The sequence below is a fragment of the Pipistrellus kuhlii genome, unplaced genomic scaffold (genome assembly GCF_014108245.1).
Source record: "Pipistrellus kuhlii isolate mPipKuh1 unplaced genomic scaffold, mPipKuh1.p scaffold_m20_p_10, whole genome shotgun sequence".
Lineage (NCBI taxonomy): Eukaryota > Metazoa > Chordata > Mammalia > Chiroptera > Vespertilionidae > Pipistrellus > Pipistrellus kuhlii.
The window spans coordinates 25,635,921-25,656,676 of record NW_023425405.1 but is presented as its reverse complement, the minus strand read 5'-3'; the positions used below and the strand labels follow the sequence as shown (position 1 = coordinate 25,656,676).

At 42.2% G+C, this 20,756-nt stretch overlaps 1 long non-coding RNA gene across 1 annotated transcript in view; it reads right to left on the bottom strand.

Annotated features, from left to right (window-relative positions):
- The window catches only part of LOC123651912, an 86,408-nt gene extending 67,991 nt beyond the window's left edge, over positions 1 to 18,417 (bottom strand). Inside the window, exon 1 of the long non-coding RNA XR_006740900.1 lies at positions 18,315 to 18,417. This is a non-coding gene — a long non-coding RNA (uncharacterized LOC123651912). The remainder of the gene's footprint in view (positions 1 to 18,314) is intronic.
- Between the last annotated feature and the right edge of the window lie 2,339 nt (positions 18,418 to 20,756).

The window sequence follows — 20,756 nt, the reverse complement described above, 5'->3', positions numbered from 1 at the left end:
TGTATGATTCAATGAACACTCACCCTTACAAATTTCCCTATGAAATTAGACACATCTGCCCTTATACTACTGGCCAAAGAGTTGTTTGTTGCTCACCCTCCCATATCTCAGCAGATTCCCTAAATGGGCTCTGAGGTGAGGGTGATGTAACTTCTAGCCCAAAAACACATCAACACATCCACATGTGAACAGCCTGAACCCCCATATGTTCCTGATCAGTTGCAATGTTTTCTGTTCCAGAATAAGACCTACCATTTCCAGTCCTGACATTTGCTAAACACATGTGCACAGTTGACTGGGTTCAGAAAAAAAAACATACACAGCTGAAAGGCAAGTGAACACAGAACAAGTCATTTAATGTGAATTGCAATATCATTAATTACTTTCCAACACAGCCAGTAAAAGGTGTTAGTTTGGCAATAAGGGCAAAGAGAAAATGAAATAGGGCCGCTATGCACAAGGTTAAAGGAGAGCTGGGGAAAAAAATGGGGAAAGATATATATATAATATCTAAAACCAATTAGAGAGCAATAAGTAGAATATTATTGATATTATAATCAATAAATGGAATTCTTGAAGATCAGTAAGAAAAAGAAAACAGTTCACATAGGAAAATCAGCAAAGGCTATGAACAGGCAATTTCAAAAAAAAAAATCCTAAAAGATAGCAAACATACCATGAGATACTAAAAATAAGAGATAATCAGGAAATAGAAAATTAAAGGAATAATAAGGGATTGTTTTATATGTATTATGTTAGTTAAAATTAGAAAGCTGAATAATGCCAGCTTTGACAGAAATGTGGGAACTTCTATGCACTGTTGGCAGGAGTGTAAACTGGTAAAACTAATATGGAGAGAAATCAGGGAGGTAATTAGTCAGATGAAGTACGCTGTGCCATCTCTGGATAAAACATCTCTATTAGTTCCTTAAGGTTACCTTCACAAAATACCACAATCTTGGTGGCTCAAAACAACAGAAATTTATTCTCCCATACTTCTGGAGGTTGAAAGTCTGAAATCAAGGTATTGATAGGGCTTTCTCCCTCCCAAAGGGCCTCTGATTTCTCTCCTCTCTCTAGGGAAGAATCCTTCCTTGTCTCTTTCAGATTTGGGTGGCTTCAGGTGTTTCTTGGCTGTATAATTCCAGCCTCTGCTTCTGTCTTCATGTGCACTTCTCTTATTCTGTGTCTTCTCTTCAGTCTCTTCTAAGGACACCAGTCACTGGACTTAAAGCCCATCCTAATCCAGTATGACCTCATCTTAACTTGATTACATTTGCAAAGACTATTTTCTAATAGTCACATTCACAGTTGACAGGTTGATATGATTGGGGGGGTAAATGGGGGGGCAATAGAGTTCACCCTCTGGTCCCCCAAAATGTATGTCCTTCCCACATACAAAATATCTTCATTCACCTAATCCCAACATCCCTCCAAATTTTAACTCATTTCAGAATCAACTCAAAAAGTTCCAAATCTCATCTCTAAGCTATCTAAATCAGGTGTATGTGAGATTTGAGGTATTGTCTAACCTGGGGCAAAATTCCTCTTTATCTATGGTTCTGTGAAATTGGATTATCTTGTTTCCAAAATATGATAATGGGACAGTTATATGATAGATATTTCCCAAGAAAGTCAAAACCTGACAGTGCAAAATTCATTTGGTTTCAAGACATGAGAATAATTCTCTGTAATTCAAGGTACCCTCTGGGTTCTTGGCAGTTCTGCCCTCTGGGCTTCTGGTGATCTCACCCTCTGGGCCCACAGTGACCCTATCCTTTGGGCCTATGATAGCAACTCAGAGTCAATCTTTCTTATTCTTTTTTTTTTTTAATTTCTTTATTGTTGAAAGTATTACAGATGACTCCCTTTTCCCCCATTGACCACTTCTATCCCACATCCCCACACCCCAGGCCTTCACCATGGGGTGAAGGTGTCCATGGGTTATGCATATGCATACAAGTTTTTTGAAGAGTAGCAAATGTTTGCAGTTGAGTAGTTCTATCAGCCAATTTCCTGTCATGAGAATTTTGAAAGCCTGATAGCCTTTTCTCATTTCATTCTGTCTCTACCCTTTTCAATCCAAGTTGGCAGTATTTCTGCTGTTGTAACATCCTCAAAATCCTGTGGGCCTCCTGTACATGCCACGTGGAGGCCATGCCATTAGACAAGAGGGTCCTTCACAGAACTTTCCTGCATGACCCTATCTCTGTTCCAAGCTTTTATTGGCATGGCTGAGTGGCTTCATGAGGCACATGTCTAATTTCTCTAGTAAAAGAACGTTTAACCACACCCTCAGCCTTCTCTCCAGGGGACATTTCCCAACAGTGAATTTTCTAATTTTAGCATCTTTTGTAATTTGGGTAGGCCAAGAACCTTCCCTAATCAGCATGCCAAATCCTTTTTATTTAATAGTTTCTTCCTCAATTAATCTTTCCTCTTGTATTTCACTATAAGCAGCAAGAGGAACCAGGTTGCACTTTCAACACTTTGCTTAGAAATCTCCTCAGCTAAATATCCAAGCTCAAAAGTGACAAGTTTTGCATTTTATGCAACAATGAAAGCACCAAACATCCAGACTTTCTACCACTGTATAACAAGGATAACCTTTCCTCCACTTTCCAATAACATATTCCTCATTTTATCTGAGCACTTGCTAGAAGTAGCTTTAATGTTCTTTTTCTAACAACATTCTATATATGGCAATATATGTGTTCTGTAAGACCACAGAAACGTTCACCACTGTGCTCCTTACTTCCTTATGAGTCCTCACCAGAATCTAGAATGTTTCTATAATGAGCCTCAAATTTCTTGTAGACTCTGCCTATTACCCAATTCTACAGCCATTCATTTCCCTAGTTTTAAGTACTTGTTACGGCAGCACCCCATTGCCAGGTAGCAAAATCTGTTAGTTTTCTATGCCTACCTTAACAACCTATCACAAAATTGGTGACTTAAAACAATGAAATTTGTTCTCCCGCTTTTCTGGACACCAGAAGTCTGAAATCAAGGTTGTGCTCCTCTGAAGGCTCTAGGGGACAATCCTTCTTTGTCTTTCCCAGCTTCTGGTGGCTTCAGGTGTCCCTGGCTGTGGCTACATAACTCCAATCTCTGCCTTCATCTTCACATGGCCTTCTCCTCTTTCTCTATGTATTCTGTTCTTTTGTCTCTTTTAAGGATACTATCCAAGAATTCAGGACCCACCTTTATAATTTAGGAATATCCCATCTAGAAATCTTTAGTAATTACAGTTACAAAGACTCTTTTTCCAAATAAGGCCACATTCACAGGTTCTGGAGGTTACGATGTGGACCTATATTTTGGGGAGTCATCATTCAACTCACTACAACATCTCAGAGAAATTCTCACCTGGGTTTACATGGGTATAAGCCAAAGATATCCACTGTAGCATTGGTGGTGGTGGTTGGAAGTTGTACAGTATGCAGATGAAATATGGTGGATGCTCACTGTATCAGAGACATTTACAGCTCACTGACTACCCGGGTACTCCCTGCATTCCCCATCCACCACACAGTTAGTCAGTGCCATATAACAGTTTTGGTTAGAATGCTGTGTGTGGCAGTGACATATGCTGCTTGTAGTTTGAAGACTGTAAGAATGGGTATGAATTCCCCATACTCTCTCCTTCCCTGCCTCAGCAACACTGCAAGTCATATGTTTCCAATGACATAGCTATGAAATACAAATGATGAGGATCCCTGAATCACGGCTTTAAAAGGAGCTGCCCTTGAAAACTACCAGACCTACAGAGGATTCTATGTGAAGGAGAAATAAACGTACGTGTTAAGACACTGTATTTTGGGGTAGTTTGCTACTTCTGCATAACCAGGCCTATGCTGAATAATGTGTACACCAGGAAATATTATCATTTATTAGGAGCAACAGATTAGAAATGCACAGCCCATGGATAGAGCTTAAACACATAATACCTAACAAAAATAAATAAATGGAGAGATTGGGATATAAAACATGTCATTCACAACATTTAAAATAAATACACACAAATAAAACTGCACTTTTCAGAAGAACAGATCGAAACTAAAATACAGATTAGAATGAGGGTGAAGAATAGGAGGGTGAAAAGGAAATCAACCCTTGTATCAAATGAGGGACTTATTGCTTCTAATTATAATAACACCAGAGGCCTGATGCACAAAATTTGTGTAAGGGCCTTGGCCCTGGCCCCCACCTGCGCCGGCCACCACTCTGCCACCAGCCGCAGCTTTGTCTAGAAGGAAGGACATCCGGTCTAATTAGTATATTAAGCTTTTATTATTATAGATGCCAAGACTGGAGGAAGATGATTAAGTAGACACTCTGCTCCTCGGAGGCAAAAAGGAAGCTTAGGCAGGCTGGCCTTGGTGGCACACCTGGAAAAGACAGGAGAAGCTTGTGGCAGGCGAGGAGGAGAAAGAGAAGAGTCAGCTAAGGATCCTGAGGAGGAGGAGTTAGAAAAGTTGAGAAGATAAATAGTCTGGATGAAATGTTACATGATCTTGACCAAGAGTGTGGCTAGGAGAATGGAAAGAAAGGTAGACTGCAAGTCCAATTTGATATGGCCCTTTCATTTCCCTAGAGCTTATACACCAATTGTCACAAAGAATGATAAAGCGTAGAGATGTCACAAAATAAAGTAGAAGGGTTTTAGACTTCCAATGACTACAAACTGTGGGATAGTAAATATATGAGGGAACTGATAGCACATAGGATTTCCTTAGCAAGGCTTGTTTGTGCAGGTGCCTCTTGGTGCCAACTCTCTATCTTGTTTATGGTCATACAGCTTACAAGGAGAAGGAATTTACAGCAGCATTATTTCTTAGGAGTTTCTACTTTTAATCAGATGAAAGAAGCTCTAGAAAGGTGTCTTTGCATCTGTTGAATCTTGGATGTCTTTAGCTCAAAATAATCCTTTAGCCAAATTGGCATATTTTGGGGTAGCATATTTGATCTCCTTCATACCATGGAGAGAAGGTAGTAGAAAGAGGGAGAACACCACAGTTGAATAAGGTCATAGGATGCAATGCTTGAGCCCCACTGTGGAGCCTAATGTCAGAGTCCTAATGAGATTTGGCTCGGAGTAACACTCGTAAGCAAAAAACACAGCAGCAAGTTTCCAGTTCATTTGTCTGTGGTCTGACAAATTGAGGCAGACACACTCCCTGCCATCCAGGGAATTCAGGCTTAGCTACACCTTCTGTGTATACAAAGTTAGTAGAAGCACTACTAGGTCCCTACAACGCCAGCTTAAAACCATTGCCACCTAAAAACTATTGTTCTGCCTGGGAGTTCCCCCAACAGAGCCATCAGTCCCTAAGGATAGAGATCACCTAGGGCTGAAGGCTGGAACATTTCAGGAGCCTGGAAACACATTCCTTTTACAGAAAGTTAATATTTCTGTCCACATCAAGGAGACCTTAAAATAATCCATCACAGGCTTCTTATTGAGCAGTTCTGGACTCAGAGCAAATTGCCCTTGGATAGTCTGAAAGAACAAGAGAAACACTGAGCCTAAGTGCTAAACCAGTTTGCATTCCTGGCTATCCATTAAAATTACTGGGGGATATTTAGACAACAGACAAGCAAACAAGAAGTGCCTGAGTCCCACTTCTCACCAAGAAATCAGAACCTCTAGGGAGTATTTCCTTAAAATATTACAGGTGGTCAGGTGATTCTAGTGTACAGCTATGAATGAAAAAAAAATGGTTTCGAATTATAAAAATGTTTTATTGTTGGAAAAACTTCCTTTCGCCCTCCCTTTTCTCATTCCTGGAAATAGAGAACATCAAAAGCATTTTAGCATGATGCCCAGGTCATACTTGACCCTAAGTTCCTCTTGGATCTCTGCCAAGCAGTGACAGCTGAATGAATCAGTTGTCTCCCTGTTCCCAAGGATCCTCTGAGGGGGGGCGGTTCCTGGGAAAACCAGAAGGAAGGAAGGGAGAGTAGGTCAGACCCTGGGACAGTGGTGCAGCTTTGGCGGCGGCTGACTCTTTTAGTTGGCATTTCCCTTTCCTCTCCCTTTGCCTTTAAGGATGGCCTTAAATACTCTGGATACCATGAGTCAAGAGTCAGGTCCAGAATTAATTTTCAGGCCTCTTTAGAACTATGCGTGCATTAAAACCCCAGAAGTGGGGAACATGCCACCTTAAATACGGTGCTGAATGACAATAGAACAAGAGTATTTGACACAATCCACTAGTACATCCTTTTTCAAGCCACCTTCTAAGTGGCAGGATACATTCCTGGTTGTTCTCCTTTCTAAATAATGACTTTCCCCATTGCCTTCATTGCTCCTCTTCCTCCTCACACTAGCCTCACACTTCTCTTGGAGAGATGTGTGGGTTGGAGAGAGTACTGAGGCATCTCCATAGAGCTATAGGGTTCCTCAGGATAGCATAAAATATGGTCCAGTCCTACTCTTTTATTTTAAGGGCTGAAAATTGAAATCCAAAGACAGTAAGTGATCTACCCAAAGACATGAAGTTAATTAGTGACAGGGTTGAGACTAGGACTAGGTCTTCAGATCTCCAACTACATTCACCACTCAACTCATCAAACCACTGACTTGAAAACAGGAAGGAAAACACCAAATGTGTTGGTCTGTATGAAGCTTTTTCTTCCCAAACTTCTAAATCCTTTTATTAAAAATATAGTCCATGGAGCAATGGTGTAGGCATCACCTAGGAACTTGTTAGAAATGCAGACCCTCAGGCCCCGCCCAGACTGACTGAGTGGAAGCTGTGTTTTAATCGGTTTACTAGATGATTTTAATGCCCATTAAAATTTGAAAATCACTTTTCTAAATTACCACTTAGGTATTCATTCATATATAGATGCAAGTATTAACTTAACACACATTGTGTAAAGTAGGATAATAGGTATTGAGAAGTTTATATTACCAGAAAAAAATACAAATAGAAATTGTTTTAATTATTTTAAAAATTGTAGAAATAATTGCAAATTAAGGTATTTAGTTGGATACTACTCTTATATGTGACTATGATAGCCTAATTTCCATCTTAAAATAAAATTTTATTTAAATATTATAATAACTTTAAATACCAGTCATCCTATTATCAGGTGTGTGTGTCAGTTTCCAGTGATCCCAAACTTTGAATCAAAACCACCACAGCATAGGTCTGTTCAAGCCAAGGACTAAGCATCAGTTCCTTTCTCATTATTGTAAAACTCCTGGCCCAGAACACTGGACTCCCCTAGTCATTGTTGCTCCCTTTCCAATCTTCCTAATCTTCTTGATGTTATAAAAAAAAAAAAATCATTTCAGATTTAAATAGGCCAAAGCACACCTGATGTCTGCCAACTTTCCTTCCCTTTCTCTTACTGAGTTTCACATAAAGAGCCTGAGCCTTCCCTTGTTTCTTGGGCTTCCAGAGAAGTACAAGAGCGAGGTCACACACAAAGACTGCAACACAACAAAAGCAGAGAGAATAAACACAAATACAGTGAAACACAAAACTTGTGAATGTGAGAACAGTGGGCCCCTGTGGTAAAATGAGAGAATACTTATTTAAAAAAAAAAAAAAAAAACCCAGCCACCACAGCCCCTCTCTGCTCCCAGCTATAGTGTTGCCTTTGTGTGCTCAAATAACAGCATTTGTAGCATCCTAGTTGATGATTCTACTTGACTGCTGATTGTGAACAAGAGCAAGTTCTAACTCATGGGAATAAAAGCCTTAGGGACAAACATATTTGGGGAGAAAAGCAATACAAATACAAAACAGTAATGTCAATGCAAGCCAGGATGTGACTGAGTAACCAAATGAAGGACAAAGATAAAATGGGTAACAGATGCTGCGTGTATGTGATTTTTGCAGACTGGCCTTTTCTGCTTATCTAGTTTCATGGTGGACAGAAGATGCCCCTCCATAGCTCCCAAGTTCACCAGCTATAGATGGAACTATAGGGAACACCTGTTTTTCACAGTTAAGATTACAAATTCCCAAAAGAGGAAACAATTGGTCGGGCTTGGGTCTGGGTTATGCGCTTGCGCTCACCAGCTTTGGCCAGGAGCTGTCAGCAGTCCCTAACTGCTTGTGGACCATAAGGGACAGAAGGATCAATTTCTAGAACAGGAAATATATTGGCTTGTGAGCTAAACAGGTGTCAAAAGGTATCCACCTGTGAAGCAGAGAGATGCAGTGACAAATACATCAGATGACAGCAGCAGAATGGAACCTCCCTGTCTGAGCTGCCACAGGCAAAGCAGCAACATCTCATAGGAATTCAGGAGGAACAGTCACCCAAGGCTAACACATCGACGTCATCTCACTCCCTTCATCTCTTAGGGCTGCTGAATCTTCTATATGTGGTCATTTCTGATCTCTTCAGTGCCTTCTCCTGAAACTTACCCTGACTCACCCTCCCCCCTGGGGCTATTTTCTCCTCCTGTAGTTCAAGTACCTGTCCTCTAGTGCAAGTACATCCAGACCAGTGCCAGAAGCAAGCAGCTGTCTAGCCAATGGTCATCAAACTTTTATTTCCTCATTCCAGTTTCTTTCTGGAAGATGAACAAGCATGGAGTTATTTGAGTAAGGGTTGAATATTAAAATGCAAGTTTCCCTGTGATTCTAGGTAGTTAAGGCCTGAAGTGAATGAGTTATGCTTTGGATCAATTCTTTTTTTTTTTTAAAGATGGCACACAAGAGACCTACCAATCTGTGTAAATTACATGCTAATTGTAGTAATAAGTTATTTTGGCAATTCATCACCTTACACACTACATTTTAATGGCCCTGATCAGTTGGCATTATGATATCAGTTATGATAGGTGCTTTTCATTTTAGGTAATACAAATTGTCACTTTATTATATAACACTAGAGGCCCGGGTGCATGAAATTCATGCAGGGGCAGCAGGGGGAGGGGATTCCCCTTAGCCCAACCTGCATCCTCTCCAATCCAGGATCCCTCGGGAATGTCTGACTGCCGGTTTAGGCTCGATCCCTGGGATCGGGCCTAAACCGGCAGTCAGAAATCCCTCTCACAATCCTAGACTTCTGGCTCCTAATCACTCACCTGCCTACCTGCCTGGTCGCCCCTAACTGCCATCCCCCACTTGCTGGCCTGATCGCCCCTCACTGCATCTGCATGCTGCCTGATTGCCCCTAAGTGTCCCCCTGCGAGACTGGTTGCTCCCAACTGCCCCCTCCCTGCTGGCCTGGTTGCTCCTAGCTGCCCTCCCCAACCCCCCCACCCCCGCCAGCCTGGTCACCCCTTATTGCCCCTGTGCCAGCCTGGTAACCCCCAACTGCCTCCCCACACCGACCTAGTTACCCCTCACTGCCCCCCATGCCAGCCTAATTACCCCCAACCACCCAACTGCACCCCCTTACCAGCCTGGTCGCCCCTAACTGCCCCCCCTACTGGCCTAGTTGCTCCCAACTGCCCCACCCCCCACCAGCCTGGTCACCCCTCACGACCCCTCCTCCAGCCTGGTCGTCTTATACAACCTGTTGTTCAGTCGTTTAGTCATCCCTCACTAACCCCCTATTGGCCTGGTTGTAAGAAGCCACCTTGTGAGAGTGTGAGGATTAATTTGCATATTACATCTTTATTACATAGAATGGAATTACACTGGCCGTAACTGGTTCTAGGGTTCCTGAAAATGGCTCTCTAATAGGATTAGACCTAAAGATGCTAATGACTAGAAGTAAAGAGAGCACTGATAGTCCAGGCATGAACTGTTTATAGCACATGTGTCAAACACAAGGCCCGCGGGCCAAATCCGTCCCGCCAGGCCTTGCAATGTGGCCCGCACCGCGCTGTCATCACTGCACTCCGCTGTGTTTCCATCACAATGACAGTTTATGACTGTTCAGTAAACCATTCGGCCCGCGATTTAGGCTGGATTTTAGATTTTGGCCCCTTCTCTGATTGAGTTCGACACCCCTAGTTTATAGAGATATGCTAAATATTTGAATACTCCTAATAAAACCGCTTGTAAGATGTAACAAGGCAAGTGATTCTGTATGTGATACTTTTGAACCGTTTTGGAAAACCAATTAATTTAATTACCTTAGTTGGTTGGTCCTAAAGTCACTGGATAAGTGGTGAAATATTTTAATTCCCTGCTAATGCACTACATAAATAACCTACGAGCTACTATGTGTGCCCTGAAGTAAACCCTACTTCCTTTAGCCACAGAGCTGAAATTGCTTAATTAAAATCAAGCATAAGACCACATTCTGTAACTGGTTAAATTCCAACACAAGTTGACCACTCAAACTCACAGGGAGTCCACTATTAAAGTGAGGACATTGATTGGGAAAGAATGGGATCCTGCAAGTTGGGATGGGGGCATGTGGGAAGACTAGGGACACTGAGCTCCTAATTTCTGATCATTTTTTTCTCCCAATGGAAGAAGTCTTTCCACCTCCTAGTGGCATTAGTCTCCCCATGCCCAGTGGCAGCAGCATCTCCACCCTAGTATAGACCTTTCCACCTCTGTCTGAGGGGATTGGCTCCGCATTGTCCAAAGAAACTATAATGTTTTCTCTGAAGCAGCTCCATGAAAGACAATACTGATTCTCCTCAGTACCCACCTCTACAACACCTCTTTCTTTTAGCTCTATAACTAGAATCAAGTCCCAGCAGTCCTCTAAGCCAAGTGGAAGCCTCTGAACTGTCCTTCCGGACTCCAGCCATGACAGTAAATCAAAAACAGTATCACATCCCTAGGGAAATGGCAAATCTAAAGGATGTAGGGATGATGATCTCCATCACATTGCCATTTATCCCACCAGCCTGGCCTCTACAAAAGCCAGGTGGATCCTGGGGAATGCTATGGACAAGCACAAACTCAATTATGCACTAGCCCCAATTGCAGCAGTGATGCCAGAGGTGATGCCTTGGCTGGAGCAGATTAAATCACTTCAGGTGCATCGGCTGCCTGTATGGATATGGCCAATGCATTCTTTCAGTCACCATAGGAAAGGAAGATCAGCATCAGCTCTCCTTCACTTTGTAGAGGACAGCAGGCATTTACAGTCTTGCTCCAGGGTTGTCTTCACTCTCCCACCCTCTATCAAAATACAGTCCAAAGAAATATGGGCCACCTGAACATCCTGAAGAATATCACATTGGTCCACTATACTGATGACATACATTATTTGCACCTGAGAAGCAAGAAGTGGCAAGTATGCTGGAGGCATTATTAATACCATATCCTTCAAATAGGAGGAGATAAGCCCTACAAAGATTCAGTGGCTCACATCATTGTAGGTGGCCTGCTTCCCCCAGGGAACACAGTAAGTTTCCCATTAAGTGATAAGATATTGCTGCCACCAAATTGTTCATGTTCTTCATACCAAGAAAATAGCAGACAAGGAAAGGAGTCAACATTCTGCCATGAGAAATTGACCCTGCCCAACTGGCATGCCTCAGTGGTTGAGCATCGACCTATGAACCAGGAGGTTAAGGTTCTATTCCTGGTCAGGGCACATGCCCAGGTTGCAGGCTCAGTCCCCAGTGGAGTGTGCTCAGGAGGCAGGCAATTAATGATTCTCTGTCATCATTGATGTTTCTGTCTCTCTCCCCCTTGCCCTTCCTCTTTTGGGGGGGGGGGGGGTTTATATATATAATTTTTTAAGAAGTTGACCTTGAAAATCAGGAAGTGAAGGGTTGCTTCTACAGATGGGAAGCAGGAAAGACTATGTTTAGCACCCAGGCCTTTTGTGTCTCTTAATGGAAATGGATTAGTACAGCAGCCACAGCCTCATTTGCACTCATCAAATAACCAATTGGATCAAATAAGGGTAAGGAGAAGCTAGAATAAGTAGTAAAGAAGAAAGACAATGAGTTTCAGTTGCAGCCTTAACAGCAGCTACTGTGGTGAAGGTTTTAATTTATTCCATTTACTTTCCTCTTGTAAGTTTCCTCAGGAAAAAAAGCCCATCAGAATGGAAGAGCTGTTTCCAGAACTTATTACATGCAGCAAGTAAAGATGCAATGCAGGGAGGACTGCAGAGGATGTGTGGGGCAACACCCATCCACAGGGCTCAAGCACTCATTCCCCTCACCTGCTGGGAGTCCTGGCAGCTAATCCCTCTGAATATATTGCCCTCTGCTGATGTGTCTTCATCTAAGATTGAATCCCCTTCCTGGGGACAGCTCACATCCAGAGACTGGTCAATGTGGGGATGTCAGACTGATCCCTTTTGGCTCAATTTAGGATAGCTCTGCAGGACTATCTTGAGCTGTACAACCGCCCGTGAGGCCTTTCTTACAACTGCATCTGGTTCACCTTGTCCCTCTGCCCAGTAATGCTATCTGCACTTTCCCAAAGGTATTGATCTCAAGAGGACTCTCCAGTAACCTTCCTGCATGCAAAGCTCCATCTCATAATCTGTGTCCTCAGGAACTCCACTTGCAACACATGCATTGTCTCATTTGCACCTCAGCACAATTTTACCAGCATTACTCTTATCTTTATTTTACCAAGGAAACTCAAGCTCCAAGCACTTTAGTACACTTGCACACTCTATGGTTCTAGAGTCTATGCTTTTAATCAAAACAGAAAGACAAACTCTCATCTCTGTCTAGAATTAGACAAATATCCCCCCTGGATGAGACTCTGGGTGTAGCCAGTCAAGCACTAACTCTCAGAAAGTCTCTTTTCACTGTGTGTTCCTTGGAGCCCACCTGGAAGTTGCAGAGAAAGAAAGGAGAGAACTTACGTAACCTGCTTTCCTCTCCAGGGTCTGGTTACCTCCCACTTGATTGTTGTGTGTTCCAGGGTCTGTTACCCACAAATTCGGAGATCTCTCTTGTGCTTGTGATGCTGTGCAAGGAATCTCCCTGAGATGATCAGCTGTCTCCCCAGCCTGTGGGTGCCAGAGTTCAAGGTAACTGGAGTGACCCAAATGCACAGTGACCTTGGTCCTATGAATGCAGCGCTTTAGTAAGTGACTTGTGGCTAGGAAGTTGCATAACTGTAGAGAGCATCCAGGTCTGCATCAGGCCTCTCTTTCCTCCCCACCCCCAAGCTCTCAGGCCCTCCCTTGAGTGAGGTTCTCTCACTCAGTCTCCCCCAGTATCCAAAGTGCCATTGCTAGATACAGGAAATGTAGGATGGAATATGCTAAAACTGTCTCTACTGTGACAGAGGAACAGGTTGTCATAAATGGCTGCAGGTAACCCAGAAGCCCTCTGCCTTTTTGAAGAACTTTATTCTCATTTTATTCTCTGAGAGATTAAAATGTCTGGACTCCCATCAACTTCTGCACATACACAATGTTTATAAGTAACCAGCCAGAGCAATGGAGCATGTTTAGTCATTTTGCATAAGAACTTCCCTTGTACAACTTCCATATATAACTCACTTGGCAACCCCCTTTTCTACCCACTGAGGCACCAGTACAAAACATGTTCTTAGCGCTGCTCTGAGCCCTTCTGCCTGGGCTCCCTGAGGCCATGGAAAGGAAATTCCAGGCATTACTTTTTCCTACCCCTTCACGCACATCCCCAGTGTCTCCTAGACGTGTCTCTCATTATTCCCAACTAGGATTCTTCTGCTGGCTCCTTCCCCTTATCCCTTGTTCAGCTCATTTCTCCCCTTGTCCTCCTCCTATGTCATTTTCCACCCCTGTCCCCACAGCAGGTCTCCTTTTGAAAAATAATATATTTTTATTTATTTCAGAGAGGAAGGAAAAGGGAGAAAGAGATAGAAGCATCATGATGAGAGAGAATCATTGATCGGCTACCTCCTGAAAGCCCCCTACTGGGATATAGTCCGCATGTGCCCTGACGGAATCTAACTATGACCTCCTGGTTCATAGGTTGAAGCTCAACCACTGAACTATGCTGGCCAGGCATCCTGTGACTCTAATAAACTATCCTCCCCAAGATACCACCCTGAGAAACTCCTTTCCCCTTTTACCATTTCTCAAGCCTTATCAGCATGCACTTGTACAAATAGTGGTCTCTAATTTCCAGTTTTCAATGGAATCTAACAGTTTTAGAGACAAGCTATTTTAAGGTGACCAGACATCCCGCTTTTGGAGGGACAATCCTGATTTTTAACAATTCATCCCGCGTCCCGCGGCATTTTAAAAAAGTCACTTCATTAAAATGCCGCAGGACGTGGGACGAATTGTTAAAAATTGGGACTGTCCCACCAAAAGCGGGACGTCTCGTCACCTTATACTATTTCTAAGTTGAGACTCCATCATTTACGGGAATGTGATCCTAGGAAAGTCCCTTAACTACTCCAAGTTGTCTTCACTTGTTAAACAGAGGTAGTAAAGTTTACACAACAAGTTTGTGGAGAGAACTATGAGGTAAAATCATGGGAAGTGATTTTTACATCTTCAAGTGTTGTACGAAGGTTAGTATTGTGTTGTTTCTCCCCATGAGCTCTCGGAGGCCACATCTTTTACTTCCTTTCTACTCTCCCCTAGATCGCCTATAGTGCCATAACACTGTAGGCTAATATTAGATGCAGAGTTAATAATGAATAAAAGAAATCCATTTATCCAACAGAATTAAGGCAAAACCATAACTACATTAAATCTGTTTTGGATATTTTTCTACCTAGTGGATCTAGAACCTTCTCCACAAGGAAACATCCTGAAAAGAGATTTTAAAAAATATTTGCAGCCCACTTTTGCAAATCTACATTGAGATGAAGAGGAAAGGCATCGAAACACATCCACTCATGTTCAAACAGGGGACAAATTGGCCTCTGGAACCCTTGTTAGCTTTTCCCCAAAAGGCTGCTGCCTCTAAGTAACAAGCTTTAAAAAAAAAATCCCCCTTAAAGAGACCATTTTTATCTCCATACTATGATCAGTTCCTCTTCAACATCTGATGCAACCCTAGTATTTTCCATTGCTTTCTAGCTGTGTCAGATTTCCCTAGAAGACAGAAATGAAAGTGATGATTAAGAAGATTGCGCTTAAAATTCAAATTTTTGACCGACGTATTGATTCCCCCACCCAACCTTCCCATTCCTATCTCCTTGCCTTCCAAAAGGGGGAATGACCTTTTTTACACAGCCTGCACCATTAGATGTAGAGTTGCAAACTTGAAGCACAAATTGAGTTCATCTAGTTGAAACTATACAAAGCAGAACCTACCCAGAGAACTCAGACTCTTTCTCTATTTTCCTGACAATCTTCTAATGGAACAAAGGATTACCTGCCAGAACTGTACCAGTTATGGTCGCTTTTTCCTCTGTCACTTAGAAACAATTAGGCATTTACTTAGTCCCTCCTCACTGGCTGTATTCCATATCCCAATCTTGCCCCCGTGTCAAATTATTTAAAGCGCCATGTCTAGAATGGAGAAAGACATTAGAAGAAGAAAAAGAATACCATAAAGGTGAAAACATAACAATGATACAGAGCCTTTTTTTAGACTATCTCAACACACTCTCACAGTCCAGTTCCCTCGCAGAAACAGTGAGATTTCTTAATTGGGCTTATTTTCTCTCTGTGACCCAAACTTAGTAATCCAGCCAGTAGTTTGATGAATATCTAAGATAATAAAATGGTTATGGTGACATGTTGATGTGGTCCATTTTCCAGTGCAGTCTGTTCCAGATATACTTACACCTGAAAACAAAATCACTCAGAGTTTAGCAGACATTTTAGCCCCACCCTGAACCAAAAGACAGATTCTCTAGTCTGCTAAGCATGCAAAAAGGTCATTAGATGGCCCAAATTGTCATTGAGGAACCTTTGCAAGGATGAATGGTACCTTTTGTGTAGTTCAAAGGAGGAACTCAACACTTCCTCAATATAATTATTGAAAACCAGGCACCGGAACTACAAAACTGGTCAAAACCACCCCTAGTCTCAGACAGACCCACTGCAGACAATTTTAATACAAGTCAATTAGTGGCGGATACATAGAGCCAGGGCCTGGCAGTAGGGGCAGGATGTAGGATGGAAGTTGCCTGACCGGGTAAGCAGGAACTTGACAGGAAAAAGGAAGAGAAAAGACCAATCTACGCAAGGAGAATTGTATGCTTAAAGAACCAATGAGCAATCCTTTTTATTCCACATGCATCTTTTATGTGCAGCTGCCCTTTTGTTCCTCTCATATTCTGGAGCCCCTAGAGAGGCTGGCCTGTGAAATATACCTCTAGCACCCACTGTGTGGCCACCCCTCAAGGCACTACTGCTCCAGTGACCCCCATCACCATTCAGGGGCGCCGACATTGTCCAATGATCTGGGGTGATCTGAGGAAGAAGGCCCCCCCCTTTATCGGGACCTGCAATGAGGGAGGGGCCCCACGTAGCGCTCCATGCCTTCCGGAATATTCAAAGAAACAGCCCTTGCAGGCGCTTGCTAACCCAGAGTGTTCCCTCCAGAAAAGATCTCAGAAATGACTCCATAGGGTGGGGGTTAGACCGCTAGGGGCCTCTGCTTTGGGAGTCCAGGAAACCACAACTTCTTCCTCAGAATCTCCCTCACCTCCCCCAAACCTAAAAGCTTTAATGAGGGGCCAAGCTTCTCCCGGAGACACACATCTTTCCCAAAGAGCCCCTCTCTCCACCCTCTGACCAGCTGCCCTGCCAGCATGCCAGACAGCCCAGATGTGCTTCGATCCAGACGTAGGACATAGCTAAGGCCAGAGTGGGCCCCCTGCTACATCCTTTCTCTCTAGTCCAAGCACAAACGAGAAAGTAAATTTCCAAAGTATCATTTTCAACAACAGAAACTGCTAACGGCAGATGCTTGCAGAGAGGGGAAGAGCAGCTGGGGGGAGTGGAGGAGGCCAACCTTTTACACACTCTTCAGGGTTGTACGTTGTACTGTGCATAGTGGATTCCTATTCAAGAAGCATATTTTTCTAGAAAATTACTTTAGAAAGAAGAATTATTTGGGGGAAACCCAGAGTTTTCAAGATATTTTCCAGAATGTAATAGTGAAGCTTATATTTTGAATTCAAACGGCATAATAATCTCATAAGTAAAAAGTCAATAGGTTAAAAAAAAAAAAGCACGTGGTGATTAAGAAGACACACCTCAAACACTGACTCTCGGTTTTCACATAGGTGACTGAGGATCACTACACACGTAACTCACAGATGTATTGTGAGTTTAAATGAAGTGATGTACATGTAGCACTTGGCATCGGCTACATGTAAATGCCGTATAACTGATTGCTAACAATCATTACCCTTACAGGTTGCTGCTCACCTCTATCACCTTCTGCTGTGGTGTGTGACAAGAAGAAAAAGCTCCAGGTAAGTAAGGCAGGCCTCTGAGAAGGGGGGCACACAGACTGATATTAAAAATAAAATCTGAGTGCTTTCAAAACTTCTCAACGTGTCTCCAGGCTGCTGGAGAGACACTTCCTCTCCTGTGAGCCACCTGTGGTATACAGTGTAGGACTGAGTCAGGGACCACGGTCAACCATTGTTCTTCCAATAACTTGCCCTGTAAACCACAGCTCTCTAATCTTAATGTCTTCACAGTAATGACGTGGGGCCAACTAAGCTAATGCATGTGAAAGGGCTTTGTGTCCACAAAAACCCTGCAAGTGAGTTGCAGTTATTTCAAAAGCACACATCTTGACAGCCTGTTAAATGGGCCAGCCACGCCAAATGGAATGCGTATCTCGCTGCCATGAGGAACTGTTACTTGTTGGTAAAATTCTGCAATAGATAAATCAACTGCTGAAGGAGTAGCTCACCAAATGCTCTCCTCCTGGGTTCCTGCTACTCCCTCATCTCCCACCACCCATCCCAGCATAGACAAGCCCACACTCTTGAGTCCTTTCACTTACCTGGAAATAAGTTGTCCCCTTCTAATCCAAGGCACCAAAACATACTTCAGGTTCATTCAGTCTATAATTACTTCAAATCAGTTCAAAGAAATCCCAGTGACCCAAGGTTACCAGTTTTCCAACTTCAAAAGTAAACCCATTCATCTCTCTCTAGGTCATAGCTTCCTTACCAGGAAAATTAAACTTCAGGTTCGAGGAGTCACATGAGCTTGGCACAGTGTTAAACTTGTTTTCTATCTCTGTCTGTCCCTTTGGGTTAGTTCTATAACCTTCCACTCCTAGACTCAGACTGAAATCCACCTCACTCAGCTCCCTTGGAGTTTGAAGAAGGTAGGTCCTGACTTGAGCTCTCAAGTCTGAAAGACTGCTTTCCATCCAGAGTGACTCTTACATAGCTTTTGCTTAGTAAATTTTTGCTTAGTAAAGCAACAAAGGGGAAAAGGGCATGGATGAATGGATTAACTTGTTCATTTATTCAATAAATATTTACTGAGTATCTATTATACACCACAGAGAGTAATTCAGAAAGAATCTGGCCCACCTGTTAAGTGGAGGTGGAAGTGAGGAGGATAAGGAGGTGAAGTTTGGCTGGATCTGAAGGAAGAGGAGGCAGTAACTATACCAGGAGTATTCATGAGACCAAGGGCTCTGCAGTGGGGAAGAAGAAAAAAAATTAAAGGATGAATGAGTGAGTGAGTGAATAAATGAATGAAGAAAGGAATAAACTAGCAGACAAATATATGGGCATCCCAGCCTTACCCTTGGTTACTGGCACCCTACCTCTCATTGAGTTTCTTTTTCAATTAGCAGATCCTTATTACCAGATACATGTGGTTACATTTCACAGTTCTATGAATGTGAGTCCTAGATACCTACCACTGTGGTTAGACGAGAATTTTGCAGTATTTATATAAAAATTTCTTTGGTTTCTACTGTTTGAAAAGCAGTCATTCTGCAAATAGAGAGCTGAAAAATTTTCAGGCTTTTACTACTTCAAAGGATTCACTCGTTTTAACACTTTCCTAACTCAACCCCATTTTTTCCTCAATGGATAGCTTCCATGTATACCAGTTCCATTATCAACTTAATTGAAACACTGTCCCAAATTGGTTATGCAATTTAGATTTGTTTTTAGTTTACAATAAAATTCAGTAAATACGTATAGAATTTAACCTGTCTTTCTTTCGTAAGATGAAAATCCTCAAGGGAGATAAGTTTACTAAGTAGAAAGAAGAAAAACTTTTGTCATTCCTGAGAAGGGGGAGGGTAGAAAAAATACCCAGTAAATGTCACTACTGACTAATCCCATCTGTTTTTGCAAGGCCCAGGGGGTTTTAGGGCTTTTCATGCTGGTAAACTAAACAGTAGCATTCCTCTAAAACAGGAATGTGCAGCCTTTGCTCCCCAAAGCCCTCACCTGCACAGTAGCAATTAAGAGCCTGAAAGGTGAATGGGAATTCCAGGCCCAAGTACAGCTTCCAGCTGCACCCCACCTGCTCTCATGTCCCTTATCTGGTACCTTTCCCCAGGCCACAGTGGACACGTGCCTTTTTAGTACGTGACTCTCCTGCTGTATCTCTTACTACTGACTCATCCACACCTGACTGACTACAAGGTAGCTGGTGATGTCAGGTGCCCAGATCCATTCCAAAAGCCTGCCCTGACCTCTATCAAATCAATGTGAGCCCTAAAAAATAGGTCACTGTCAAAATTCAGAAAGTATATTTCTTGTTAAAAAATGGCATTTCTATTATGCTGGCATTTATATATGCTCGTATATTATGTTGGAGAAAGAGTAGACCTGGGAAGCCAAGGAAATATGTCCTTGCCATGGTTTTGAAGATCTACCATGTTTGTAAGGACGTCTTATATTTGCCACTTTGTTTCCCTCCCGCCCTCAGGTTGACAGTAAAATAAAATTTTGCAATGGTGGTTCAATATATGAGTCTACTTTTGTGTAGCCTTGAAATTTTCCATAATAAACAGTAGCAAAAAGATCAAGAAAATACACACAGCACAGTTCCTATTTCACTTTCTCCTCTTCGGCCCCACCTAAGACTCCACAACTAGGGAACCTCTGAAAGATGAGCTCCAGGCTTTCTGAGTTTGCCCTGAATCCAAGCTCATTTTGCTCAGTTCCTTAGAAGTAGAAATCAAATTTTTTTAATCTTATATTGCATCAATACTTTCATAAAGGAACTTTGTCTCACCATGATTAAAATTAAATGTTCATTTTTTCCGAGAAGGAAATTATATATTAACAGGAATTCTGATGTTCTTACTTTTAACTTAAAAAGGCAAAGGTTATAGGGTATGGAGGAGGTAGAAGAGGATAAAGTGAGAGTAAATGGTGATGGAAGAACACTTGGGGTGGTGAACACACAATACAATGTACAGATGATGTATTATAGAATTGTACACCTGAAACCTAGTAATTTTATTAACCAATGTCACCCAATAAATTCAATAAAATTTTTTTAAAAGGGGGAAATTCTAAGGACATTAGTAACTGCAAAACTATTATTATTGAAAATCAATTTTATTCTTATGTCTAAAAATGATGATGTCATAGTAGTTGAGTTTTGCAACACAACAATTAAGGATTTTATAACTATCTTAAGTCTAAAGTATAACATAGATAAGTAAAACACTGAAAATGAATTCTATAAATGTGACTGCCACACACACAAAAAATCCATTGAAAATTTACAAAGTTAATAATAATACATAGCATGCTTGCAGATAACAATGGGGTGAAAGTACACTGGCTTCTTAGGAACTGTTCTAAAAACTCCACGTTCCACCTACACAACTTCAGGGTCATAAGTATTCTACTTCTCACTGTGAACTGTTCTATTAGCAGATGTGTTTTATACACTGAAGGCCAGAACAAGTGGACATTTCATTATTTCCTGCCTTGTAGATGAAGATTGGTGGACACACGAAGGAGATGGGGGCAGAGAGCAGAGGACTCAAAGCCACT